The sequence below is a fragment of the Cupressus sempervirens genome, chromosome 6 (assembly GCF_028749045.1).
Source record: "Cupressus sempervirens isolate cs-2001-9-10 chromosome 6, ASM2874904v1, whole genome shotgun sequence".
In the NCBI taxonomy this organism is placed as follows: domain Eukaryota; kingdom Viridiplantae; phylum Streptophyta; class Pinopsida; order Cupressales; family Cupressaceae; genus Cupressus; species Cupressus sempervirens.
The window spans coordinates 610,872,292-610,888,084 of record NC_143123.1 but is presented as its reverse complement, the minus strand read 5'-3'; positions in this window follow the sequence as shown (position 1 = coordinate 610,888,084).

The window sequence follows — 15,793 nt, the reverse complement described above, 5'->3', positions numbered from 1 at the left end:
GGAAAATTTATAGTCAATCTTTGCCAAATTAATATTTTGGATGCAACGGTGAGGTTAGATCTAGCTCTAGACACTCCCAATTTTTGTGGATTCTCTAGATTCAATTCAAGGTGCTGAAGCATGAACAGTCTTGAATGACTATGTGTAGAGAATCTCTCTCAGCTTTGATACCATGTAAGAATTTGGCTTAGGCTAGAATTCACCCAAGACCAAGGAACTCAAACACAAGCATAACAATAGACCAATAGAGAGAGTATGATTAGAATGGCAATAGATTTATTCAATATGCCATATGCCATATCAAGAGTACACTAAGAGTGCCTGCATATAAAGAGCTCTGGAGAGCTTCTACAATGCATAGAAGTTAGCATCATGATAAGTCATACAACTAGGCACATGTCCACTAGATATGGGTTATCCTCCATTAAGCACAGAAGTAAGTATGATGATAAGAGGATAAGCCTACAATGGTGTAGCATGCAAATTAGACAACATGTTCTTAATTAGGAGTGCAAATAATTGTGTTGTCAACATGACAACTCAGTGAATGATGCAAACTCCTATGTTGTAGACATCATGTGCATAATTAGAGTTGCATACTTCTGTGAGAGTACACAAACTCCTAAGTGTCTCACCTAAATAAATAATAAAATAATGCATTAACCTAAGTAAATTTAGGTAAGTGTAAATAGTAAATACTTATTTACACCAACAAGAAGCCAATAGATGAAAAATTCCATTCAAACAAAACCATCCATCCTAGAAAACAAAAAAGGAAAAGGGTTATTAATGAATAGGAAAACATATCAAAGCCATCTTCAACTAGGTAGTTGAAAGCACAATTGTTGTAGTTATAGGTGAATTTATTGTTGCTGTCAGGAAGCTTTTGTAGGCACTGCACAATAATACTGGTAAAATTCCCTATAAATTTTGTGAATTGGCAAGAACAACTGTTCCTCTTGCCACAAATTTGTATATCAAAGACTACTGCCCCATTATGCCCTTTGATAAACATACTCTCCCTCACAAAAACACTTAAAAACCCTAGAAACCATGCAAAAAATATAGCTAGATTAGAGAGGAATCAATTGTGATCTTAGCAACAAAAGATAACCCTTCTATAAGCCTACAAAGTTGTAGGCAGGGAATTGAAAAAATCCAAATGGGGGAAAAGGGGAACTGAGAGGCACTTTTCCCTTTAAAAAAAAAATTCCATTATGTGACTAGGAGACATATGATTATAAATCAATTTAATCTTCAAATACCTCTTAAAAATTGTATTTTATTCCCACTTTGGTATGAAAAATGGGATTGTAGTAAGTAAACGGCAGCTACCAGCCTGGCAAAAATATATTTTAATTTCTTTTTGTGAAAATCAATTTCCCAAAAATCCATTTGAGGTATTTGGTTGTAGGTAAGGTGGCAATCATCTTCAAATTTTGTTTGTCTTAAAAGGGGGACGAGTAGCCGATAAAGGTTACCAATTGAGGGAATACAAAGGGTTGAAGAGGGACATGTGTCATAATGTTTGCTGACACATTGCTTGCTGACGAAGATAGGCAAGAGAAACATCTTGTGTGGGCTCACGTGTAACGAAGTGGATTAGGAATAGTGAGTGTCATGAGATTTTGATATTTTTATGTTTGTTGTGATGATATTTTATGATGTTTTATAACTTAGATATTTAGATAAATGACAATTATATATTGGGACAATATAGTTAAGATAATTTCATTCTGATTTTCTTTTTTTGTATAACATTATTTCTCCAGCTTCTATCACATTTACAATAATATTATAGAACCCCCTTACTAAGAATATAAGATTGAATGATAGAGGGTTTTTATTTAAATTTGATTTATCTCTTTAACAATCCCTCTCATGCAGTAGATTCTTGTTTTTACTTTGGTATTTTACACTATTAATAAGATTTGTCCACTGCAAAAGAGTTTTTATAGCAATTTGAATACATCAAAATTACTTTGAGCTTTTGTAATGAGAATTCATTACATTTTATTCTATTTATTACAAATGATTTTAGAATTGGGAGGATTCTTATTTGTGTCTTTTTCTACATCTACATTTGCTAGAGTTTTTGGGAGATGTCTTGTTGAGCAATGACAACTTCTCAAATTGATATTCTCTTTTCATTAGATAGTTTCATAATGAGCTGATATTAATATCCATTTTAAGCTTCCCTACTACTTGTTATTTCTAAATTTTCATGTAATATTAGTGATTGTGACGTATTCTCTTTATACTTCCAAACTTTAGTCTCTTCTATTGAGTTGTGAATATTTGAATTTCTATAAGGTTCCACATTTAGCTTTCGACCTTCTTGGATAATCAATATCAAAATCCAGTGTCTATATTTAGTTTCTCATATTTTATTTGTCAATTGTTATCTATGTTTATCTCACTACAGCATTCATTTTTTTCCCATACACATTTGGATGGTGGCAAATATAATCATTAGTATTCTAATATTCATGAATCTATTTCACCAAGCATTGATTTTAGTTCTAGACACTCATAGGATTAGAGTAAAAACACATGTTCAATCTACTTCCTATGTGACTATCCATGGAAATTCAAGAACCAAAATAGATGTTCAATAATTTCAATGAGTTTCCTAATAGTCATGTATAATCTCTTTGTTTTAACTATTCTTGGTAATTGAACATATCTCATCCCATTTCCCTAGAATTTTATTAATACTAATTAATTAACCTAGAGCCTAAAACCTCCACCTTTTTCTAAATTGTACCCACTAATTAATCTTTCATCAACCATTCTCTCTAAATAAAAATTGGCTAACAGATGTGAGTACATTTTCAAATTTCAAATTGACCCACCTCTTCTAGACTTATCACAAATAGCCACTTTATCTCTTATGCTTGTGTCCCCTACTTATAATTTTCATCATCTTCTTAACGTTTGTTAAAAATTGTGTGAGAACATTTAGCCCTTGCACATGTCACAAGGAGAAATCTTAAATCCATGTCTTAGCCTTGAATGAACCCTCATTTTCCATTCACCATCCAATCTTGGCCCTTGATTTCCCTCATGAAAAATCTATAAAGTTAGGCATTTTCTTTCATTCCTAGATGCCTCTTTATACACATTGTTATATTGTTAGACTAATGATCTACCACATTCCCCCCTGACAAACCTCTTCAACATTTATCATTTGAGGTTTGCATGTACTTGTTGAGTAGTTTAAGTTTGTAACATTTATTTCATCATATCTTCATGCATATTAATGTCATTTATATGGTTTGCATGTTCATGTTTGAATACACTTAGTTTGTATTTTTTCTCTCTTTTATGAGATTTTCATGCAATTTAACATGTTTAATATTTAATTTCATCATTATCCTTTTGTAAATGTAATTTATCAAAGTAAAAAATGTTTCAAATACCTTATGCTTAAATTTATTTTCATTTTTGAATTTTTTGTTAGGTTCTATATGACAAAATGTAAACTTTCTAAATTTCTTAGAACCCCTTCAAACAAAAACTTGGGAGTTACTTCAAAATTTAAAGGCTCTAATAGAAAGGGTAGTGGGCCAATGTATCTCTTCCAACTCTTTGTGATAATGATTTGTCAAGTGCTTGAATTGTACAACATATGTGTTTTAAGGGATACTAAGGGATTGAAAGGCACAACTATGTAAAGAACTTTACCAAAGGTTCTCAATGACTCTTAAGCTTCCCAATGGTGTTTAATTACCCTTGTATTTTGTCAACACTCTACTTACAATCATCCATGTAATTCTCTTTGGGTTTCAAAGGAAGAATATCAAGAATGGAACAACTATATAACTTTGGGGCTTTGGATGAGGAAGTTATTTTAACTAATCTTGGAAGAAAGATGGCTGAATTCGAATTAGATCCTCCTACCACAAAAGTGCTCCTTGCCAGTGTGGATTTAGACTTGATTCTTCCCCTACCATTTCTTCTTTTCTTGTTAAAAATAAAAGAAAAACACATTGAAAATATTTGATGTTTTCTGTGTTGCATATTCCACTAAATTTCTCCATCTTCCTTTGTTGCAAACTTAGATGTATGAGTCATTATTTTTTCTTTTTAATGATTTGAATCATTTTCTTATGTTTTCATCTTTCATTTTTCATGCCTCATTGCATCTTGGGCTATAACCAATTGTTTCTTCGGTTGCAACTTATTATAACTTGGGTCAAATGCTTTCACTTTTAGTCACACCCTTCTGATTCTTTAGTTGCACCCTTTCATATTGTAATCCATTCTATTGGATTGCTCAAGGTAAGAATGTTAGAAATAGAAATTCAAAGTTCAAAATGTTATGGCCACATGTTAAATCTAAGAGTAGCTAAGAGGAATTATATATAGATGGATATATATAAATTGTTAGAGCAATGGAAACACAAATAATGAGAGATTACTTTGAGACATTGGTATTTGTCCATGATTATTCATAATGAAGTCAAAGGCTTACATTGGTTATAAATTAGGTTGTGTGCATTACTTTTGTATACATAAATATATGGAGAATTCTATTATACTATAAACCTTATCATAGACTATATTCAGATGATCATATGAATTGAAATGAGCATGTGAGTTGAAAGAAACTAGAAAGAAATTATGTATAGATGAAGGCATGAAACTCACTGCTAAAATTGAGAGCTTAAATTGAAAACATTCATCATTGAAAACCTATTATTTTACGTTGAAGAAGGATGAATTAACTACATGTAATGAAAATCATGTTAAATTAGAAAAACATTAAGAATAAAATGAAATAAATGGTAGGACATGAAAAGGAACACAAAATACCTAATGTAGCATGGAAAGGGCATGGACACAATAAGGTAGTGACTGATCAAGGGCACAATGTAGATCACAATGGCATGGAAAGACCTTCAAGGGAATGGGCATGGAAAAATCAATGTTGATCCACTGACGTCTTAGCTTATCTCCACACTTTTTGAAATCACTTTGAAACTCTCCAATATTGTAGATGTAGATCACAATGGAACACCAAGACCTTCAAGGGCATGGGAATGGAAAACTTAGCATCGATCCATTGGCAGCTCAGCTTATCTCCATACTCTTCAAACTCACTTCAAAATTCTCTAGTATCACAATCATTCAAGTGGGGAATGATTTATGTCGGGTTTTATATTTTTATTTTTTATTTTATTTATAATCATGCAGGTTTCACAACTATGACACCATCATCAGTATTGCAATGACATCAAGGACACTTACAAAAAAAATGAAAGTCATACACAAACTACACTCTCGTCACAAATTACCATCATAATTTGACCCCAAATGTTGTAGTGGGTGTTATTTTACCACTTTTTTGGTCATATATTTCAATAGGTTTAGAATTTATTGACTATTTTTGCACCTTCTCTAAGACATCAGGGACCCCTGTTTTGGACCTCCCTTGGGAATAATTCAACCTAGTTTGACCTCTTCCCCAAAGAATTTGAATTCCAAGGCTCATGTCTTAGGTTTTCCAATTGTTTGATCTTGCTCCCCAGTTGGCTTGCTTTATTTTTATCTAAAAAGCTAGTATATAAGGAGGCTTATGATCTTCATTTTTACACATAATCATACTAAGGAAAACTAATACAAAGAATATATGATTCAAGAACTTCAAGGTATTCATCAAGATCAAGTGTTTCCTTCTTGCGACGATCTTCTTCCTTCAAGGTGGTAGTGGAGTTTGGCTTCTAAGGAGGAGATCTATAATTCCAAATCATTCATGTTCTTCCATTCTTCATCAAGGAACATCACATACACTCCAATAATTTTTTTAAAACTTTTATGGTTTCCTTTTGGTTTCTTTGAGTCAAGGTTATTACATTTGTGTACTTGCTCCCATATTAAAATCAATTGCATTAAAAAAAATAAAATTATATTCCTCATTGATATATTTAGTCCTACAATATTCTAACATTTATTAGTATTTTTCATAATTTTTTAAGTTTGATTCCTCAGTCTAGGGATTGACCAAGGAAATCCCTCATCAAACCAAAAGAAAAGCCATTTTTTATAGAATGCATGAGCATGATATCAAAATTGTGACCATAGATATGAAAACTACTCATAAATACCTTTTTTAGAGAAGTCAGGTCAATTTTTTTACAGTTCCTTAGGAACATGTCTATATTATTATAAAGTTTTTGGAAACTTTCCCATCAAGTTGACATGTTCCTGAGGTTTGGGAAAAATAGGGTTTTTGTTGTGATCACAGATTCATAGTTAGAATTAAAGTCATAGTCATAGATTCAAATTTTTTGAGAAAAAATTATCTTCTCTTGTATATTTCAAGGTAATTCCTTCATCATTTATTTAATCTCTTATCATAGAGCTATTTTCATATTTTAATTGGGTTGATTGCATGTATTTATCACCTAGATCTATCTCACTCTTTTCATTAAATCAATTAGCACAATTTACATTCACATTGCATGAAAGAAGACTTACATAATTCTTGGATATAATTTTAGTTCAGAATTGGTATGCCTTCATACATTTGGGATTTATATAATCTAACTTGGGTTAGATTGAGTGTTATGTTTGGAAGCTCCTCTTTCTCTTCTATTTTGAATGTTTTGAAAGTGAAGGTATTATACTTACACATCTTATTTAAGTGCTTCCACTTTCCCCCTAAACAACGGCTAGCTATTCTTTGGGACTTTTCAAGAGAAATTCTTTCAATGATATTAGTCTTTTCCTCCTTATTCCATTGATTCCTTCCCAAAATCTGCCAATTCTTTCATCCAACAATTTTAAAACCATAGTAGTCCTCAAATTTATTTGACTAACTTAATGTATTGTAAATGAGGAGTTAAAGAAAGGATTATTGATTTTATTGGTAGATTTAAACACTTGCATTCTCAATTTTCTTATCCTATGCCTGATGTAAATATACAATGTACATTTATTTATAATTTGTAAAAGAACATTAGAGATAAGATTTTTCTTACTAAATGTACTTATTTTTCACAATTATTTGTTAAACTTCATAATTATCAACTATATGTGAGCCAGTTTGAGAGAAAGACTCAATTGGCTCATATCATTATTGATAAGAGTGATATTGCATCTCACCCTAATAAGGTTTAAAAGCCTAAAAATTGCATTATGATCAATAAATCATCTAATGAAGTAGATGATCAAGTGGCAACCATGTCTAAAGGCATGTCCTCTATTTTTTGACTTAATCATGCTTATACTCCTTTATTATATTTTTTGCATAATGTGATGACAACATTACTCAATGCTAATATCATTAAGATTCCCACCATTAGACCATTGGACAGTGGTAAACCCCTTCTTACGTCTTATGATTTTAATGCTTATTGTCAATATCACCACCAACCTAGTCATCACAATAATGTATGTTATTCTTTGAAAAATATTGTCCAAGATCGTATTGATTATAAGACTATTTTTATTGATTCTACCATTACTCTTGAGAAAAAAATTGTAATGCATCTTAATTTGAATTTGAGAATTTACACCAACCTTTTACCATCTCACTCTACCAAAACTATTTCCCAACCTTCTTCACCTGAAAAACACATTTTTTTATGATGATAATGTTGAAGAAGCCAACCATGTTAAACATGTCCAACCCAAACCTAGACCTCATCATCCACCTAATTCATTCATCTAATGGTCCTCTTTATATTTATGTTGGATAGCTCATATCCCTTCCCATGGTGTTTTAGTTTACCCTACTTCTATGGTAAATGTTATAACTAAAGAACATCTCTTTAGTAAATGATTGCATAAGGATGTTTAGAATTCATTCAATGTATGAATTCAAACTTGTAACGGATTTATGTATTATCTACTTGGTAACATAACTCTCCCTAACATACTTTATGGTAAAGTTATGGATACTAAATTTGTTGTTATTCCTATTTCCAATCATTTCAAGTTAAGTTTGATGTTTCTTTTCCTTCATCTATGCAAGATATAGCTTCTGCCATGAATAAATGTCTTAAATTTATTCATTATGGAGAGATAAAAACCATTAATCATAGCATTTATTATTCCTCTAGGCCTCATAATTTTTCTACTACTATTTTCCTTTGGCCTTCTATTAGAAGCTCAACACTTCTTCATCCTAATAATCTCTTTCATTCTTATCAGGCTTTTAAGGTCCAAAAGATTCATGTACTTATTTTTCCTAAGAGTGTTTTTACTTATAACCCATTGGTTCCTCCTTTGTCAACATCTCACTTTTTTCTATTCCAACCCCACAACCTATTGTTGTTCCTTCTATTCCTCAGACATAAGGAGCTTAGGAACCTATGATATTTGATCATAAACATTCTCAAGTATCTTATAAAGCTGAATGAAATTTAGATGTCTATGAACATTGTACAAAATGCCAAGCTATAGCTAAATATTGATGGCCTAAATCCCTAAAATTTTATGGATGACCACATCTTTACTTCATTTAGATATTCAATTATTTTAGAGATATTACTTCAAATCGACCCCCTATCTATAATGGGTATTTTCTAGATATCTCCTGTCACATGCCCATTTGTCAATTTTTTGTAGTGGATGTATGCAATCGTAGAGAGAGAGGGGGGTATGGAATCCCTACTATTATACTATATCTTCCCATTTCCTTTTATTAAAAAATCTAACAACCCCTTTCCCTTTCTCTTTCCCTTTCATGATTCTCACTAGGCTTCATCTATATATATATATATATATATATATATATATATATATATATATATATATATATATATACTAGTGACTTAGATGATTTATATTAGACTATTGATCTTGACCGCAACTTTCCACATATGCTTTACACTCACTCTTAGTCCTAAAAAAAGTGACCAAGATTTTTCCTTGTTTGGAATTAGTTATTGTTCCTTTTTTTCCCTTGATGTGGCTACTCTTGTGAGTTTCCCACCTTCGTTATATGCTACAGAGTAAGGCACGGGGAAAGAAATTTGCTTGACTAGCTCTTCTTATTACAAAGTAAAGCCCACCAAGATAGCTATGAGGGAGGAGGGGAGGTGGGTGAATCAGTTATGTAATTAAAAAAAATTATGTTACCCATACTAAATCTGAAATATGTAATCAACAAGTGAAATAACCACAAGAAGATAACCATACGCAAATATACTAGATTTGTTAACTAAGGAAATCCTATTGGGAAGGTACCTACAAAATGATGTACTAATATATAAATTCATTGTAAGAAGATGGACCCTATTAGGAGTCAATGAAATATATTTAGTTCATATTAGTCCATGTTAGGAGACTTGAATCCCTATGAGGAGATTCCAACCATGTTAGAAGTTGTGGAAGGAAAAAATACCCACTGTACAAATAAATTCAGGGGTAAGACCACCAAACTCACTATCCAACTAGCCTCTATATTATTTTTTTCAAAAAAATACTAAATGATTAATTTTCTGTGTGTACTCTCTACCAAATACAATCAATATATTAATTTACTGTGCCTTTGCTGCACAAAATACTTCTCAGATCTCAAAACTAGATCCACAAACTGGCATCACTCTAATTGCTTAGATCACTTACTTACATGTAATCAAAACTTATCCCTATCACATAACCTAAATAATAAGGAAAATGACATTCCTTTATACCAATTCCTCAAAATGATTGATTGTATCAGCCTTGAGGCTTTTCTAATCTATAAATATAATAAGATCTCACTAAGATAATGCAATATACGTTATATTTCATCTTTTCATAATTACATAAAAATGTCATCTCACAGTCTTTAGAAATCTTTATACATATAACTATAGAGTTTGTGCACTTAATGGCATCATCATCATGTTGTCTTCTACTACTATCTAATTGCGCTTAAACAGATTTTATCCTTATTAGGAGATATAATTTAATTACAAGAATCTACTTCTTAGGAACTTTGTTTGTATACTATCTTTTGTAAATATCAAATAATTATCACTAATCTTTGATTTTTTGCATGTGCTCTTACTCATGACATTAGGACACTCTAGAAAAAAGTTCTAAACTACACTTGACCTCATCTTGAATCCTCAAACCATACAACCTCAAATATTATCTACTTCTTTGTTAATCTTCAACATGTTTATATTAATGAAAAACACTTCTATGAACACAATATATGATCACACTAACAATCTCCCATATAGTGCAACAATATTAGGATACTTATTTATAGGGATACCATCAATATTCATTCTAACATCCTCCCCCTTTGGAATTGATGGAAACATAGATAAAAACATCTAAGGTCCAAGAATACCAAACATACAACTCTATTGCAACTACTCCACTACTGTAGTCTTCTTCTTTTTAACCCCCTTCATCAATAAAATCTAAATATCAGGAACAACTCTCCATCAGTGTTGTTACTCCCCCATTGATATACCTCCCCCATTAACACCAATATTTTATCCAACTCTCCCCATATTTAGGAACAAATTCTCCCCCATAACTAGGAGATGTTTTTTATGTACTTCTCTCCCTCATTGACATCAATGACATGCGTCATTATGTAAATATTTAACAAAAATATCTTCATCAAGCTTAAGTTTCCAAATCACACTATTAAATACCAATTACCAAGAGTCCTTAATGAATCACCTCAAATAAAAAAGCTCCCCCATAGAGGAATCATCAACATCTAGTCTAGATAAACAATAGTGCTCTATACTAATGGACCGATGTAATCTCTATGTCATCTATTTAGAAGTAGGAATGGGCATAACCCCAAGCATACCTCCCAAATACTCAAATATATCCTTCAATAAAGGCTTTATAAGTATATATGCTATTTTCTCCTTTGTACTAACATACTCTAGTTTGATCTCTTTCTCTACAACCCTCTCTCTGAAAACATGATACTTAATAGATATGTGCTTTGTCTCATAATAACATAGGATTCTTATACATACCTATTGTACTTGTGTTATCACAATATATGACAACAAGCTATGTAAACTCAACTCTAATATCCTTCAACATCTACTCCATCCACATAATATGATTACAATTATTTGATGCTGCTACATACTCTACTTTTGTTGTTCTTTGTGAAATACAATCTTGTCTTTGTTAGCCAAGAAATCAATCTTCCTCCTAAGAAAAATTCTCCACCACTTTTACTCTTTCTATCATCCACACTACATGATGAAGGGTTCTCCTCTTAATACCTTAAACACATAACATTAAAAAAAAAAAAAACAATTTGTGAGAAAATTTTTTGGGCTTCTTATTATCATTGTAAATGTAGAATTATGGAATTCATAATTACAATATGTTAACCCACATGGGCACCTTCATTATAGTGATCTATAAGATAAAGATGTCAAGTATCACCCAAAGCTTCCACTAACTAAGAAATTATCACTTAGATCTTTCACCTCAAAAGCTTCTTCACAAAGAGACTATACCTTCAAAGCTCGATTAAAAATGCTCATATGCATTTCATATATAGGAACTTACCATCCAAGATATTAAAAACCCAACCAATGTGGGATAAAAGGTAAATACAACTATCTTACAACAAATATTAAATTCAAACTTAGATACAACTAAGAACCACCATGTGGAAAAATTAGGAAATTACATTTATTTTGTGGAAACACATGATTTAAGGAACTTTCCACAAACTTCTAAGATGCCACCTATAGATCTCGATAAATGAAATGAAAACTATTTTATTATTTTTCTTTTTATGCCACCAATGCACCTTGGTAAATGAGATGTCTTTTTTCCTCCTTTTTCCATTTTCTATTTTATTATTATTTTTATCCAATTTTTGTCAATTTCTCTCTCCTCCAATTTTTTTTTATCAAATCCCCTTTTATTTTGCAATACAAGATGCTCCTACATCACTACCCGCCCAATCCATATTAGTATATGTACATAGAGAAAAGTCATTTGATCTATCATGCCACAACCCAAATCAGGTGTACCCTTTAAAATATCTAAAAATCCTCTTTACTTCTACATAATTTTCTTCTTTAGGATCATCTTAAAATCTTGCAACCATGCCAACTGCATTAGCCATGTCTAGTCTTGTATGTGTCAAAGATTGCAAACCTCCAATCATGGATATGTACTTCTTTTTCTCAATAATAGGTGTCTCATATTTGCTAGATTACTTATGACAATTTACCATAGGTGTACCAATAGGTTACAACTTTCAAAACCAAATATTTTCAAAAAATATTTTAAGTACTTGGTCTATGATAAGAAAATACCTTCACTGTTTAGCACAATCTGCAAACCCAAGAAATACTTCATCTCACAAATCATGCTCATCCCATTCCTTCTTTGTTTCTACTACCAATGCTTTACTTGTTTCATCATTAGATCCAAATATTATGTCATCAAAAAATGCCACAATAATCAAGAAGCCATTATCATGTTTTCTCAAATACAAGTTACTATATGGAGTTCCTTTAGAAAATCCCAATTTTGACAAATATTTGTCCAACCTCACACACCAAAATCTAGGTGCTTGCTTGAATCCATATAGTGCCTTCTTCAAATTTTAGACCATATCTACTTCATTTGTCAAAGGAAACCTTTTAGGATGGTCAATGTAAACTTCTTCATGTTCTTTATTCAAAAATATTGACTTCACAACCATCTAATAGACTTTGAATTTCTTGTTAGCCACATAAGCCAAAAACATTCTAACAACTTCCATTCTGGCAATAGGTGCAAATGTTTCTTCATAATCAATACCTTCTTGCTATGAATAACCTTTAAATATGATGTAGGAGCATCTTGGGTGTATGAGCAATCTTGCATCACCCAAAAGAAAATTATTTTTAGTCTTTTCTATTTTAATAAGGACTCGTAAACAAGGTGGTTACTATTTATGAGAACTTGCTATTTTTAGTAATTTTTTCATATGAGCTTGGAAAGTTCTCATTTTATACAAAAAGGTTCATTTTAGAGTTGCAAACCTACCATAAAAATCTCATTGCTCAAGAATAAGTATTGGAGAAGTTATTGCGGATTTTCGATGGAAAATTTGTAAAAAATCTTCAGGCTCACTATTGGAGGCCTTAGAGTGCTCGAATGAGGTTCAAAAACTCAATAGATGGGTGCTTACATGGTTCAGAACCTATAGATAAGAAGCTAGCATTTCCAAAAGGTGGTTATAATAGCCAATTGGAGCAATGGTTCAAGAGTTATGGCTTTCCGAAGTTGGGCTACCTAAAATTCCAAAAATAAATGTCAAAGATGTATTTGGCTGACTCTATATATATTGCTAGGGTCTATCAATCCTAGGTTTTTTAGTTTCATTATCTAGAACCTTCTCGGGTGGCATAGAATTGCCTATTTAAGAAAGTCTCGAAGATTGTCTAGGATAGCTCTGGGTGATAGTTTAGATTTTGTCTTGCAAATTATTATAATGAAGGCACCCATGTGAGTTAGCATACTGTACTTGTGAATTCTAAAATTCTACATTTGCGGTGAAAACAAGAAGTCCATATTTTGTTCTTGCATTTGCTACTATTTCTTTGTTTTTTTTTTTATGGTTTAAGATATTAAGGGGAGAACCCTTCATCAAGTAGTATCAGAGCTAGAGTTCTTGAGTGTGTGGACAGATTGTCAATTGTGATGTAGTTCACACCAAGACAGTAGTTTGGGCTAACCATGTAGATAGATCATTGATTGTGAGGTAATTTTGCCTAGGGTTTCAACAGAAGTGCAAAAATGCCTCCGCAAAGAGAGTGTGGTGGAAGAGTTGTAGGTGTTACACTTGAGGGTTTTTGAGCCATCCAAAGAAAAATGAAAATATTGGAAGAAAAAATGCATAGAGAAATGAATCTTCTCGTAAGAGATGAAAGTGTGGATGAGGACAAAGTAGAAGAAAATGTCAAAGAAGAGGTAGTTCTAAACCTAGGGGAAGAGAGGCTTTTTAGGGCCATCTCCAAGATTGGAAAAAGACCTAAGTTTGAGGTTCCCACACTTTTAGGAAATCTTAACCCAAAGGAGCTGATCAATTCAATCAATGAACTCAAGGAGTACTTTAAGTATAAAGATATTGAGGATCTGGATAGGGTCAAGTTTGTGAGGGTAAAACTGAAGGAACATGCAAATATCTAGTGACAAGAGGTTTAGTTGGAGCAAAATAGAAAGGGAAAGGACAAAATCACTAGATGGGATTAGATGATAGCTAAACTAAAATGACAATTCATTCTCATGGATTATGAGGTTGATCTATTGAAGAAGATGCAAGGGTTGAAGCAAGTAGAAAAATTTGTTCAAGAGTATAACAAAGAGTTCTGATGTAGAAGCATCTTGCATCAAAAAATAAAAGGGAAATTTTTTTCATTTTTTTCAAAAAATTAAAAAAAAAAGAACAAAAAAATTGATAAATAAATTGTGGAGGAGAGAGAAAGTGACAAAAATTAGAAGAAAATAATAAATAAATAAATAATTGGAAAAAGTAGGGAAAAGACATTTAATAGGTGGCATTATTAAATGTAACTTGTGGCTTGAGGGTTTATTTAATGTAACTTGCTAGGTTGACTTGTGGCTTATGAATGTAAGGGTTTATTTTAATTTGTAATAGGCTAGGCCAACTTGTGGCTTGGTTTGGTATAAGTAGAGGGCCTCATCTTGTCATTTTTTCATTCATTTGGAGGAGTGTGTGGAGAGTAGCTGAAGAGCAAGTTTTTCCTAAGTTTGTGGATAGAGCATTGAATGTGAGGCAATTTATAGCTGGATTGTGATTAATAATCCATCTTAAAGAAGAGCATGGAAGATGGAGTAGCTAAGTGAGAGAACATTTCTAGAGTGTGTGGATAGAGAGCCAAATGTAAGGCAGTTTACACTTGGATCTTAGATAAAATTTGAGAAGAGTTAGTAGTTGTGGCTTGGAAAACAAGGAGATTGCTTAGTGAGCTTGCGAGCACAAGTTGAGATCTTTCTTGGAGGTTTCTACTAGAGTGTGGATCTAGACTAGCTAGGATTTAGATTAGATCTTGAGGGATCTTGCAAAACTTTTACTTGCTTTGTATTTGGCCATAATTGGGAAGGCCTTATAGCCCAACACATTGCATGTAATTAGTTATTTCTATGAAAAGATTATTGTGACTTGGATTCAAATCTTGCATTAAGGCATTTAATAGGTGGCATTATTAAATGTAACTTGTGGCTTGAGGGTTTATTTAATGTAACTTGCTAGGCTGATTTGTGGCTTATGAATGTAAGGGTTTCTTTTAATTTGTAATAGGCTAGGAAAACTTGTGGCTTGGTTTGGTATAAGTAAAGGGCCTCATCTTGTCATTTTTTCATTCATGTGAAGGAGTGAGTGTGGAGAGTCCCAAAGAGTGATTTTTTCCTAAGTTTGTGGATAGAGCATTGAATGTGAGGTAGTTTATAGGTAGATTGTGATTAATCATCCATCTTGGAGAAGAGCATGGAAGATGGAGTAGCTAAGTGAGAGAAGATTTCCAGAGTGTGTGGATAGAGAGCCAAATGTGAGGTAGTTTACACCTGGATCTTAGATAAAGTTTGAGAAGAGTTAGTAGCTATGGCTTGGAAAAAAAGGAGATTGTTTGCGAGCACAAGTTGAGATCTTCCTTGGAGGTTTTCTACCAAAGTGTGGATCTAGACTAGCTAGGGTTTAGATTGGATCTTGAGGGATCTTGAAGAACTATTGCTTGCTTTGTATTTGGCCATAACTAGGAAGGCCTTATAGCCCAACACATTGCATGTAATTAGTTATTTCTATGAATAAATTATTGTGACTTGGATTCAAATCTTGCAT